The sequence below is a fragment of the Rutilus rutilus genome (assembly GCF_951802725.1).
Source record: "Rutilus rutilus genome assembly, chromosome: 25".
Lineage (NCBI taxonomy): Eukaryota > Metazoa > Chordata > Actinopteri > Cypriniformes > Leuciscidae > Rutilus > Rutilus rutilus.
The window spans coordinates 11,725,821-11,739,392 of NC_140229.1; the positions used below are offsets into that span (position 1 = coordinate 11,725,821).

General features: G+C 39.2%; 1 protein-coding gene across 2 annotated transcripts in view; it reads left to right on the top strand.

The window, feature by feature from the left end:
• The window catches only part of pknox2 (pbx/knotted 1 homeobox 2), a 72,417-nt gene that overhangs the window by 13,505 nt on the left and 45,340 nt on the right, over positions 1-13,572 (top strand). For both annotated transcript variants that reach the window (XM_084400486.1, XM_084400487.1), the window contains exon 2: positions 1,825-1,896. The gene's annotated coding sequence lies outside the window, so the exon portion shown is untranslated. The remainder of the gene's footprint in view (positions 1-1,824; positions 1,897-13,572) is intronic.

The window sequence follows — 13,572 nt, forward strand, 5'->3', positions numbered from 1 at the left end:
TGTAGACTGTAGTTATTTTTATAGGACAGACAAGATTGAAGAGACAAAAGGACCAAAAGAGGGCTATATAACACTGGAGAAAGCTATCTATTAGAATTGACATTTGTCTTAAATTCCTTTCTTTCTTTTTAAGAGACGTCCAAAAAGAAATCATCTAATACAGTATAATGAAATATATCAGTTTTATTGTGTTAGAATAATCACCTAAAGGCCTGTTCACACAAAGACGAATGTTCGGTGTGATAAACACTTTAATTTGAATGAACTTCTGTTAATGCATCTGTTCAGACTGACACGAACATTCACATGCCGTCAGTGCGACATACTTTTTTCTTTTATGCAGAGGTGTTCTAATCTCTTTTCCATCACACTGCGACGAAAACTCACCGCTTTTAAAGCTCAAGCTCTTTAAAGATGGGTGGATTCTGATTCTGAGAAATCATCCTGAAAGTGATTACAATAATATTGTTCCTTTGTGTTGTTATTGTTATAGCTGTTTTCTATTCTCATAGAATTAGAAAGATTATTAAAACTTTATAGTTATTGTCGTTGGTGTGAACGGCCCTTAATAAGTTGAAGTACTAAAATTACTAAAACTAAAATAAAATGTATTTTAAGCTATATAGACGTATCAAAATAAACAAAAATGACAAAAGCACACTTAAACGAAAATGAAACCTGAAAATATAATAATAAAATCTAATTCAAATTGTTAAGAGTCTCAAAACTTGAGAGTAGCCCAGCCGCATTCATCTCAGTTGGAATCAGGTCAGTCACACAGTCTGAGTGTAAAGTCTCCTCAACCGTCTCCTTCTCTATATGTGGAATCATTATTCAGAGCGGCTGGAGGGAGTGCAGGAGGTCGGTGTGGCGACTGAGGGAGGCTGGGATTAGGTATTTCACAGAGCTGCTCTGTGTATTAGAGAAGGAGGTTTACCCTAAAGTTCAACTTTCTCTGGGGTTTTGAATGAGGGGTGGGAAGGGCAAACCCACAAATCTTCTGTTCATCTGGTTTGGAGGGTACTGTGGTGTGTATGAGGGACTTATTAGTGTTTATTTCTGTAAATAAGCTGTTTGTTTGTGTGTGTGTGTTTGGTGCCCTGGTTGTTTGTGAAGGGGCCTTGAGCTGTAGATGTGGTGGTCTGCTGCAACAGGAACGCTAATGCTTCCTCTGAGGCCAGTGAGGAACAGCATGATTAGCCCTCCAGCCCCCCGGGGGGAGCCGCTGCGCTCTCCTTGCTCTAATTCACTTTGACGTCAACAGGAAGGCAGATCAGGTCTCAGGAGGGAGAGAGGGAGGTGGGCTGCGGACTGTATGGCTATGGAGGACTTTGGGGCTTTGAGAGGCGGCGGGAGGGATTACAAGAACCCTAAAATGTTTTCTTTATAGTTTGGAAGAAACTCGGGAAAGGTTTCACACAAACCTATACTGGCGGACTGAAGCGTGGGGGGCTGGCCGCCATGCCTGCCATTCCCGCCCCTGACTTTATCTTTGTTTGCCCACCTACCCGAGCTCTCACACACACACACACACACACAGCCTCTATTAAGCCAGAACAGCAGGGCCCACACATAAATATACCTTCCCACGCAATATCAAATTACTTTTCGAATTGTGGGGTCAGCAGGCCCACGGGTATCAAGCAGCGTCAATAAAAAGATCCCCATTCTAAAACGCATGTAGTGCGGGCTAAACCGAAATCAACATATTTGGTCATTTTACAAGTTGTGTCATAATGCCGTCAGAGTAATGATCTCAGGTTAGCTGTTGGTGAACAGACCATTAGATGCAAATGTACTCAGACGGTTTCTCTTGTGTTGTAGACTGTCTGGAGGGCTGTGCGCCGTTGGACCGACTCCAACATCAGATGCTCCAATGCTGAGAACAAGCAAACTGTAAGTTCTTAAATCAACACTTTCCATGCTCATTCAAAAACACATTTGCACATTTTCCTGTGTAGGCAGTATTTTAAGTCGTCATAGACGTACCCCTGACACAAAAGCTGTTCAGAAATTTAGGCAGCCGTCTAAGATCAAGGTTTTGAAAATTATAGATCGATCGATCTATTTGAGCGTCACGATTAATCGTTAAAAGATCGCGATCTCGATTCAAACACTCACGCGATGTCTATTAAACCTTTGACTAGTACAATCACAGCGAACATTCAAATTTGTGTTGGTGCTGCCACTGACCCAGAGAAAGCAGTTGTCATTTATAGGTATGAAACCACTTCACAACCACACAGTATCATTATTTATGTGTTACAAACATCCAAATTATCACAGAAGTACTGGGATAAAAGTTAAACAAGTAACTGTTAAAAAATGTATTTGTCATTGAATCATTCATTCATAAAAACAACAACAATTCAAATGAATGAAATATTTGTTAATAGACAGTAGCACATGTTATTTTGTTGTGTTGTCAATTCAGAATCGTAGGAGAATCGTGATCTCTATTTTAAACAAAAAATTGTGATTCTCAATTTATCCAGAATCGTACAGATCTACTATCTATATGTCTGTCTGTCCAACGCATTCTCATCCTAGGGCGTCATATACTGACGCTTTTGACATTTCGTCTACATCCAACGCACATGGCACCCTTTAGCGTCAATATGAGACGCAGATAGCTTTGTTCGGTTATGGGTAGGTTTAGGTCTGGGGTAGGGTTAGACCGCTAGGAGGCACCTTCTGGCCCATATCTATCTGCGTCTCATATTGACGCTAAAGGGTGCCATGTGCGTTGGATGTAGACTAAATGTCAAAAGCGTCAGCATATGACGCCCTGGGATGAGATCGGGCTGGTCTGTCCGTCATCCTGTTGTTTGTTTTATCTGTATTACTGTTTGTCTCTTCTATCGTTCTATCAACCTGTCTATCTATCTGCCTGCCTGCCTGCCTGCCTGTCTGTCTGTCTGTCTGTCTGCCTGTCTGTCTGCCTGTCTGTCTGTCTGTCTGTCTGTCTGTCTGCCTGTCTGTCTGTCTGTCTGTCTGTCTGTCTGTCTGCCTGTCTGCCTGTCTGTCTACCTGTCTGCCTGTCTGTCTGCCTGTCTGCCTGTCTGTCTGTCTGCCTGTCTGCCTGTCTGTCTGCCTGTCTGACTGACTGTTTGTCTGTCTGTCTGTCTGTCTGTCTGTCTGCCTGTCTGTCTGTCTGTCTGTCTGCCTGTCTGCCTGTCTGTCTACCTGTCTGTCTGCCTGTCTGTCTGTCTGTCTGTCTGTCTGTCTGTCTGTCTGTCTGTCTGCCTGTCTGTCTGACTGTCTGTCTGTCTGCCTGCTTGCCTGTCTGCCTGCCTGTCTGTTTGTCTGACTGTCTGTCTGTCTGTCTGTCTGCCTGTCTGTCTTTCTGTCTGCCTGCCTGTCTGTTTGTCTGACTGTCTGTCTGTCTGTCTGTCTGCCTGCCTGCTTGCCTGCCTGTCTGCCTGCCTATCTGTCTGTCTGTCTGTCTGTCTGTCTGTCTGTCTGTCTGTCTGACTGTCTGTCTGTCTGCCTGCTTGCCTGCCTGCCTGTCTGTCTGCCTGTCTGTTTGTCTGTCTGACTGTTCGTCCATCTTTCATTGTGTTGTTCGTTCTATCTTCTAGTTTACAATTTGTTCAGTTGTTTGTACCTTCTATCTATCTATCTATCTATCTATCTATCTATCTATCTATCTATCTATCTATCTATCTATCTATCTATCTATCTATCTATCTATCTATCTATCTATCTATCTATCATTCTGTTGTTCGTTCTATTGATTATTGTTTTTTCAATTAATTCAATTTTTTCCTTCTATCGTTCTATCAATCTGTCTGTCTGTTTTAATTGTTCTTCCTTACATTCAAATTGCAAATCTGCACTATTTGGCACCTACATTTAAAATTAAATTTAAATCCATCCTTTTAAATTCTGAGTGGCACACATCCATGTCTAAAATACCATGTTTTTTGCTAAATTCTATGTTTATATTACATACACAAATTGTTCATTTAATACTGAAAAGTGTGAATTACTTAAATTAAAAAAAAAAAAAAGCTATTTTACACAATTTTACACAATGTGCTGTTTTTCTGCCTTTTAGAATATCACATTGTTAGCTAAACATCATGCTAATGACGAACTCCATCGAAATCAATTGTGAACCATACGCTTAACATTAAGAATGCTATTTCGTGTAATGGCATTTGGTTTGCAAAGAGTTGCTGCTGATGTTGCTCATTCTCAATCTGTCATTTATGAGGTTCAGTTTCGGTAAGGTTGCTAGCAGCTAGGCAGCTCACTAGGTGTTGGAACAGAGCCATTTTGGTTGCCAAACACTTTTCTTGTACTTTGGTTTTCCCAAATTCACCTAACAGCTTTTGTAGTCATGCATAAAATGGTCTTCTATATATGGATTTTTTTAAAGCATTGATAGCACATAAAAGTTCTCTCACTTTATTGAGGAGGGCTGATAAATATGCAGTGTCACCTATCGAGCTGCCTAGAATACGCAAACCTGTGATTTCTCTGCAGTGATATCGCTCTTCTGGAATCGTAGTGTTATTTCTTGCTGGTTCATTCAGAATTGGGCCTTTACAGATAAAGTTTGAAATGAATTTTCCAATGCTTGCTGTTCGTCTGCAATCACCCCAGCTGTGTTGTTTAAGAGTTTGTTTCCTCACTTTAATAGCACTTTCTGTTATGTCCTTATAGAGTGCGAATTTGTTCGAAAACACAATTTGTGTCTTTAATGGTTCGTGGGCTCAGGGTGGAATTACGTTGTGGATGAGTGAGAGAGGGCGAATCTGAGGGAGACATTTGTGTGTGCGGCAATATGCAGAATGGTTAACTCTTTGCTTTTCAGAGGGGGTAAAAGCCAGGCAAGTCTCTTTAATTGAGTGTGAAAACAGCTGGGTATCTAGTGCCATTTTCACCCACAGCAGCATGGAAGTGACTATCTCAATATCCTCCCGACTCTAATCGCTCAAAACCCCAAATTCCCCCTTTCTTTCTCTCCCTCTTGCTCTCGGAGCCCTGCCGAGGATTGTTTTACGCTTAATTTTGTTAAACCTAATGAGATTTCCCTAATTAAATCTCCTCCTGACTGGAAAGCTCTCTCTCTCCTGTCGAGTGAAGTGATTGTTTGTAGGTCTTTTTAGACAAATAAACATTTTTGGAGTGAAAGCACAGCAGAGGAGAAATGGAAGGAGCCTGCTTCTTTTCGTTTTTTGCTGCAGCGGCCTGTGCTACATTCATGCTTTGCTTAATGCCTATTCACCTAAATCTTCACCTTCCCATGATCAATACTAGTTCTTCTTGTCTCATCTTACAGCTAAGATGAAGTGAATTAACTTATTGTGCATTATGCCAAATCTTAACCGGGAGCAGTGTTGGAGAGTTACTATTAAATTTTAAGTAGCACAACTGTAGCTCAGCTACCTTCAAAACTGAGCTTATAATCTAATACACTTGCCTAAAATGAATCAGTCAAATTCTTTTTAGTGAATCAGTTCAATCGGAAAATAATTTTAAATAAATCGATGTGATCACTCATTTAAACTGATTGACCTACATGATTCATTTAAATGAAAATCAACAGATTCATGAACAGTAGATGAATCTGTAATGTATTGTTGTTTAATATTGATTATATTGTGTATAATTTTACAAAATAATATAATATTATATAAACACTTTAAAAAAAGATGTATTTATTTGTATCCGAATTAACTACTCAAAATGTACTAATTTGAACTTTTAATAAACTTTTAAGGGCTAACTTCTAAGTTTTAAAGTAGCGTCCTCAACTCTGTGAAATGGCAACAACCATGGCAGTGATTCTAGACTGATCCTGGACTGAAAGCCTCTTTTATAGTAGCAATATTGTCATTTATATAAAGGTGTATGAATATGTATGCGTGTGTGTGTGTGTGTGTGTGTGTGTGTGTGTGTGTGCCAGCCTGCCAGGGTCTTGTTTTGTGTAGGAAAGTGCCACTGGGTGTGTCTGGTCCATTGAACTCTCTGAATAAAAGGCCTTGAGAGTATTGTTGACTGCGGTCATTGAGCTGGTATTGTGGATGCCCCCTGGGAGACTATTGTGGGACTCGACCTTCTGTTTCCCGTGCCGGCTCCGGAAAGCTAGTGCCAAGACGCCTTCACACACATCACAGACACACACCATTCCAACCAGACCTTATTCTTTGCCCCCTCCTGTGGACCGTTGGGCACTCTGCCCAGTTCTTGTGAAAGGTGCCCTCTGATTTTACCCCCTCTGATCAGGTTTCTGCCACCAGTTGCCCAGTTTGATGTGAGTAAGTAGGGTGAGGAGTCAGGGGAGTTGCCCTGGCATCTGGCACCAGCAGGCCACACACAACACCTAGAACACCATGCGGTTATTCGTTATTCAAGGACTGACTTGACAAAGCTTCGTTTGCGAGGAATGTTGCTGTTGTTTGTAGACTGAATTGTTTTTTTCCCCAGAAAGCTCTGTTAATTCATTTTCCTTTTTCTTCATGTCTGGAATAATTATTTTCTGCTGAAATTATTTATGCCATATTACAGTTTCATATTACCTTTAAATGTATTTTTGGCTTCATGAAGGTACATTAAACTAAATTCTACCTGTCAGAAGACCTTAAAATAAAACCTTTTATGTCAAAAGATTCAAATACTAAAAGCCTGGAAAGATTTCTAAAGCCATTGAAATGAACAAAACCTAACATTTTTGAACATTATTATAATGAATATTATATTTATACAGTATTATCACTGGGGGGAAAAGTATGAAAGCCATGGAAATTCATTAGTAAGAAGTATTGGAATACCAGTAAGTGGAATGCTGTATTATTTATTATTGTTAAGACAGCAATTTGATCTATTGGGATTCAATGATATATTATTGATTAATATTTTTTTTTCATGCACAGTAGGACCTGGGACACTTTTCCTGGGAAAGGAAAATTCTGTCATCATTTACTCACCCTAATGTCGGCTTTCGTCTTATGTGTTCCAAAAACTTTCATCTTTGGAACACAAATTAAGATATTTTTATGAAATCTAAGAGACTTCTGTACCTCTATTGAAAGTCTATTTAACTAGAACTCTGAAACTTCTAAATATCCATAAAGAGATTGTAAAATGAATTCATATGAATTGAGCTGTTTAATCCCGGTCTACTGAAGAGACAAGATCGATGAACAGATTTAATATAGGCTTTTATTGACATATAAACATTGATCAGCGAACATAATCAGAAGCTCTGTCATGACAACTTTTGGAGTGTTAAGGCATGGTAATGGATATGACAATGTTGATGTATTTGGTCTTGGCGGAATAGATCTGCTATGCTGTTGCTGCAGAGCAAGTACGGGACTTATACTGCCAATACATACACGACACACTGCTGTGAGCAAGAAAATCATGCTGCTGCTGCTGCTGTACAATATAGCACACATGAATTGCCCTTAGCAGATCTATACAGGTGGAGCTGGGGAAGGAGGAGGGTTTATGAAAGTGCACTGCTACAGCAAATGCGGACCAAGTGCATTAGCTACTGATACAGCAGGGACCAAAAGAAAATGATGTGATTGCAAGCAGGTTGAGTTAAGGACCTATTAGCCTGCGCCATCTAGAGTTTCATGAAAGAACTTTGTATTTCAACCTCATTGCTTACCGCGTGAGAACAAACCTGCGTAACACGCAAGAATGAACCTCATTGGTTCCCATGCATCAAGCAAGCACGCTTGAGCTTCCGTTTACCAAAATTAAATGCAGTAAACATTGTTCGCTGATCAATGTTTATATGTGGATAAAAGCATAAGTTAAACTAAATTCAATTAAGTTTTGGGTGAATAAATGTTCAATGGAGGGACAGAAAGCTCTCAGATATCATTACAATTATCTTCATTTGTGTTCCGAAGATGAACGAAAGTCTTGTGGATTTGGAACAACATGATCCAACTGATGACATAATTAAAAAATTGTTTTGGTGAAGGTCCATTTTGATTTCATGTTGCCTTTTAATAGTGGATATTATTTTTTTTTTATATAGCATCAGTTTACATGGGCATTAACAGTACAGTACCTTGTGTCATTGAGGAGTTGATTAGTGCAATTCCTTTTGCTCTTTCTATAACAATCTCAACCTCATCATCATCATCATCTCCACCACCCCTGGCCTTCACCCCGAGTCTGTTCCTCATCAGCCTCGATTAGCATTATGTTGATTTAGCCTAGCAGCCCCCACCAACCAAATGGAGGCTTATTAGTTTGAATATTTTTTTTTTATTTATTCCCGTTTTCTTGGGGTCCCTGTCGGCATTTCCAATTACTCTCGCCGTTCGGCTGTAATTGCCTCCGTGCTAATGGCTGCCAGACAATTGTGCTAAATGAGGTGAAGGCGTGAGGCAGCGAGCTCGACTTCATTAAGAGCTAATGGGATTTTATTGGGGGGACTGAAGACCCAGCTCATCAAAAAGGAGAGATGGAAGGAAAACAAAACAGATGGAGGAGAAGAGGCTGAGAGAGTTTTATAGGCGTTTTCTTCAGTGTCTGCTTGTCTTAAGTTATGTCGGACAGGAATGTGCAACCCTACTGTTTTACTGTTAGAAACACAGGCACACACACACACACACACATATATGCACGTATCTGTCTTTTTCTCGATCACACAGATACACGCAAAGACGTACACGCTCCACTAAGCAAACATCCACTCAGGCATATAACAGATAGATACATGTATAAACACATTAAAATTCAACATAACATTCATGCTTGAAAAGATGAAAGAGAAGAAATTACAGTGAAGATTTGATGATAATCTGTGCATGTCAGTATGATTACACAGATTTCTTAGATAACATAAATCGAGTGCCAAACTTTGTGCTTTAAAGTGTGCATCACTTCTGGTTGAAAAAGAGTATTTGCTTGACTGTAATCTGAAAAAAAAATATTAAAAAAATAATCACATTTCCCAGATTTCAGTTCTTAGTTTTTCATAGCAGCAGTTATGTCATGAGTAAATTGTTTGATGTAGTTTAGATATGATAGATGCCAAATGTCATCATGTCTGAATGAATGTCATGTAGATGTAAAACAGCTCTTGAAATCTCAATCTATAAATCAGAAGAAAGATGTGCTGTTCATTTAAAACTAACCCATGAAACACTGAAGTGTTTGTTTATCTCTTATGTGTTTATCTCTTTCATTCCAGCTGATTAACATCTGTGTGTGTAAGAGAGTGACAGAAAGTCTTTTTGATTGCTAATACTAATAGAAACAACCAGACATAGATAGCAGTTCCATAGTGGGTGGTATAACTGTCTTTTTTAATCCTGTTCTGCTTAAAACAAACGTACTGCTCTGTTAGTGTTTTCAGGGTTTGGCTCCACAGAATGTTTACTGAGAACAGATGCTTTTCTAACTTTCTGAAGTCTTAGCTGTGCGTACTTGGATTTGTCGTTTACCATTTTTTATTATTATCTTAATGTCTGCCACTTTTACTTTAAAAATACCACTCCAGTTAATTAAAATATGACCATAAACTAATTTCTTTTGCAATTAACTCTATTTGATTTACAGTAATGCACAAAATGATTTATGTAAATAGAATTAATTATTATTATTATTATTATTTTGTTCACATATTACATTTAAGACCCCATTAAATGGCATGACGAATGCAATTTTTCCCCCTGTGTGAACATTTTGGCAAGTTTGGGCAGAACTCATTTAAGTCACAGCCATGAACATGAATTGCTTCTTGCTATTAGGGCGGGAAATACTAGAGAGATTTGATTGGACAAAAGTTGTGTAGTGCAGATTAAGTCATCAACATTTATTACACTAGAAATAATTAAAAGATTTTTTACTTTTAGGACTACACTTGCATATAGACTAGCATTAAAGCTTGTAAACATTGTACTCTCATCTTGATTTTATGGGGTCTAATCATTCATAACATCATGAAAATGTAACGTTTATCAGGGACCCCGTGTATTAATATTCTTGCTGGTTGACAAAGTTCCATTTTAACAGTTGATGAGAATGTTCTACTCGGGTAAATCATATAAAACTTATTTTTTTTACATTGGGGGTACTTCTGTATTGTCAGAGGGAGTAATATTCTATTTATTGTACTGTATTTAAGAGCACTTTAGCTCTACCTGTGACCGCTGTATACAGATTTGTGTGCTTATCCACAGGGCAGCTGCTAAACTGACTCAGAGACAGTGTTACCGTGTAATCGGGTTATCTCCGAGGTGGAAAAGAGAGGAAAATCTATGCCCTGATTAGATAAAAGGCATAGCTTCCAGCCATAACATCTAACCAATATGACATCGGATAGGCTCTGGCAATGTGAAAAAGAGGGCTCTGTTTTTGTCATCCTCTGTTTCTTTATTTATTTACTGTAATTTTAGATTTTACAGGGGAACATCTGTTTTGATTTGAATGTCGGATAACGACGGTTTAATGGATCATGCTATGGATAGAGTGAACAACCGTGGGACGTTTGTGATTGATGTGGATGGCTTGAGTCACTGCTCTGGTTTTTCGGGAAATAGTGTGCCAGGAAATTTTTCAGGGAAAGAGGAAGAGTGAATGTGAGAGTTTTGGTGAAAGATGGACTCAGTGAGTGAATAAAAGCGACTTCTATGATATATGTTGACATATTCCATGGTAAAAAAAAACAAAAACATGATTTCTAAATCATGACTGACTTGATTGGATCATGGATGTTAAGTTGTAGCCTGCTATGTGAGATGTGAGTCACACAATTGTGAATAAATATAATTTAATTTATTTGATTTGATTTGATAATAATAGAATAATATGAGAGACATCTAGCACAGCTGGAGGTGGCCAAAAGTCAATTAAACAGTTTAGTGTTCATTATTTAAAGAAATTGTATTATAGAATACTGCAACTGACTAAACAGAATCAAGTATTCCAAAAAGAAGCGCAATAATACTGTGTAATATTACTTTTCCCCTTACCCCTTGGTTACATCAGCAGAAAAAGTTATTACATTTGGATGAAACATTATGAAAGCAAGTGTTTTTGCTCTGTAACATGCACTGATGAATCATGCACAAGACCAGCAACATTATTAAGAAAGTAAATGGAGTCAATTTTGCTTTTATGTGTTTTTTAACCAGAAACAGGCCTTAAATTTAATTCTCCGCTTCTATGGATACATTTTTTCATTGATAGTGATAAAGAAATGAGAGAGGGACTGAATGAATGGGTGAGTCAGAGAGAGGAAGAAAGAAAGTAACCCTGTCCCGGTGCTAACAGCTGTGTTGCAGCTGCTAGTGGCTCCTGCTGAGGGTGAGCAGCTCAATTCTCCAGGGTCAGATCTGTGGTATGGCGGTATCCGTGGCAACGGGCTTTGGGCCTGTGTGGCAGGAACAATCCTGCCTCTGAGAGCCGAGCGCTGGGCTCTGAGCTCAACACACCGGAATGTTCTACACCAAGAGAGGGAAAAAGAAGCAGAGGAAGAGGGTGAGGGATGGAAACAGAGATGAGGTAAAGAGAGAAATGAGTCAAATGGGAGAGAAAGAGGGGTTGAGAAAGATCAGTTACAAGATATTCCCATTAATATAATAGAAAAAAAAAATACATTTCTCAAATGACAACAGTCGTGATTATAATTTTGAGCAAAATAATTGTTATTATCAATCTAGTTTTCATTGACTAAAACTACACTAAAATGACTAGACTTTTAGTCGACTAAGGGTATGTTTACACGACAAGATATGCTTAAACTGGATAAGTTTTTCCTTTGAGTTTTCCACGTACAAACGACACCATTGTCAAAACGATCCCCATTCACACAGATCCGCGAAAAGGATTTAAAATGCTATATTCTTCTGCCAGGCCATTAGATGGCGATGAAACTTTATAGATTGAACAGGTGATGTCATCGTTTTCAGAGATTCGCGTTTTTGTTGTTTACAGTTTACAGAAATGTGCGTTTTCAGGCACCCAACGAAAACTTGTAAACGTGTAAACGAACGGCCAAAAACGCATAATAAGTTTTTAGTTTAAAACGGTGTTGTGTAAATTGCCCCAACTTGACTAAACAAAAACATGACAAGGTTGACTAAGGGGCTGTTTACACAACACAACACCGTTTTCAACTAAAACCGTTATGCGTTTTGGCCATTCGTTTACACGACAATGGCGTTTTGGGTATCTGAAAACGCAAACTATTGAAAAAGGGTTCCAACGTACAAGCTTTTGAAAACGGTCTCCGTGTAAACAACAAAAACGTGAACCTCTGAAGACAATGACGTCATGCACATGCCTATTACATGTTTAATCTATTGTGTTTCATCGCCATCTAATGGTAGCCTGGCTAACGTCAGACCTCGTCTCATTGAGACGTGGTCTGGGAACCACATGTTCATTTTCTCGTATTTGAGGCTTGGTTTAAGAATGCCCAGAGTCGTTTATTGGGCGCTACGAATGTCTATCAAATGCGCCTGTACGTAGCTCATAGCCAATCGTTTCAATTATACCAGATGACGTATGTAGAGTGACAGAAATTCGACGAGGAAGAAGACGATGGGTCAGAGATTTATGTGTACACAATGGCGTTCAGCGACTAAACTACTTAGAACACTATCTAAGGCTGCATCGAAAGGTAACTTCGCGTCTGCTGCCATGTTGGATCCATAGATATAAACAAACTGCTTTGGTGTGTCGCATAGACGTTGTCATCGTCTTGCTGCTCCCTCCCCGTTCTGTGATTGGTTCCCTTTTTGAGGGGAAAATCTGGTCCATGGTGTCCAGGCTGCCTAGCAGCGTGAATAAAATCGCGCTGCGCGCTAGGCAGCATGGGGAAACCCAGGCTAGTCGTGATTATAATTTTGAGCAAAATAATTTATTATCAATCTAACTGATATGCAATGACGAAATTGTGACTGAGTTTTCATTGACTAAAACTACATTAAAATGCCTAGACATTTAGTCGACTAAGGGTGTGTTTACACGACAAGATATGCTTAAAACGGAGAAGTTTTTCCTTTGAGTTTTCCGCGTACAGATGACACCATTGTCAAAACGATCCCCATTCACACAGATCCGCGAAAAGGACTTAAAATGCTTTATACCATGGTCTGGGTGAATACTCGATTCTGATTGGCTGCAGGGTGTCCATTAAAAAGTGATAGAGGACACCTAGTAAAGGAGTTCTGGTGAAACTGACTGTTTACCGTTCGAAATTAATAAATAAATGCGCTGGCTACATCAGCTGTGAGTAACCATAGCAACAGGCAGTCAAAGTATCTATACGGACTATAAATCGAGCGGACTATAAATATCTCCGGTTGCTAAATAAACCGTCAGGCGTAACCAGGGAAACCAAGTTATTGTTTGTAAAAACTTTAGATTTCGATTGTAAAACTAATTAAAATATAAACTAATGTTTTAAAAATGTGTTATTTGGTAAGTGACCATGGTATAAGTGGGTTAATGCCCTTCGAGGTGTCCATTGTCAGATATTAATGGACTTCGGCGGAGGCAACCGTCCTCCGCTGTGCGTCGGACGGTTCACGCCTCGCCGTCGTCCATTAATACCTGACAATGGACACCTCGTTGGGCATTAAC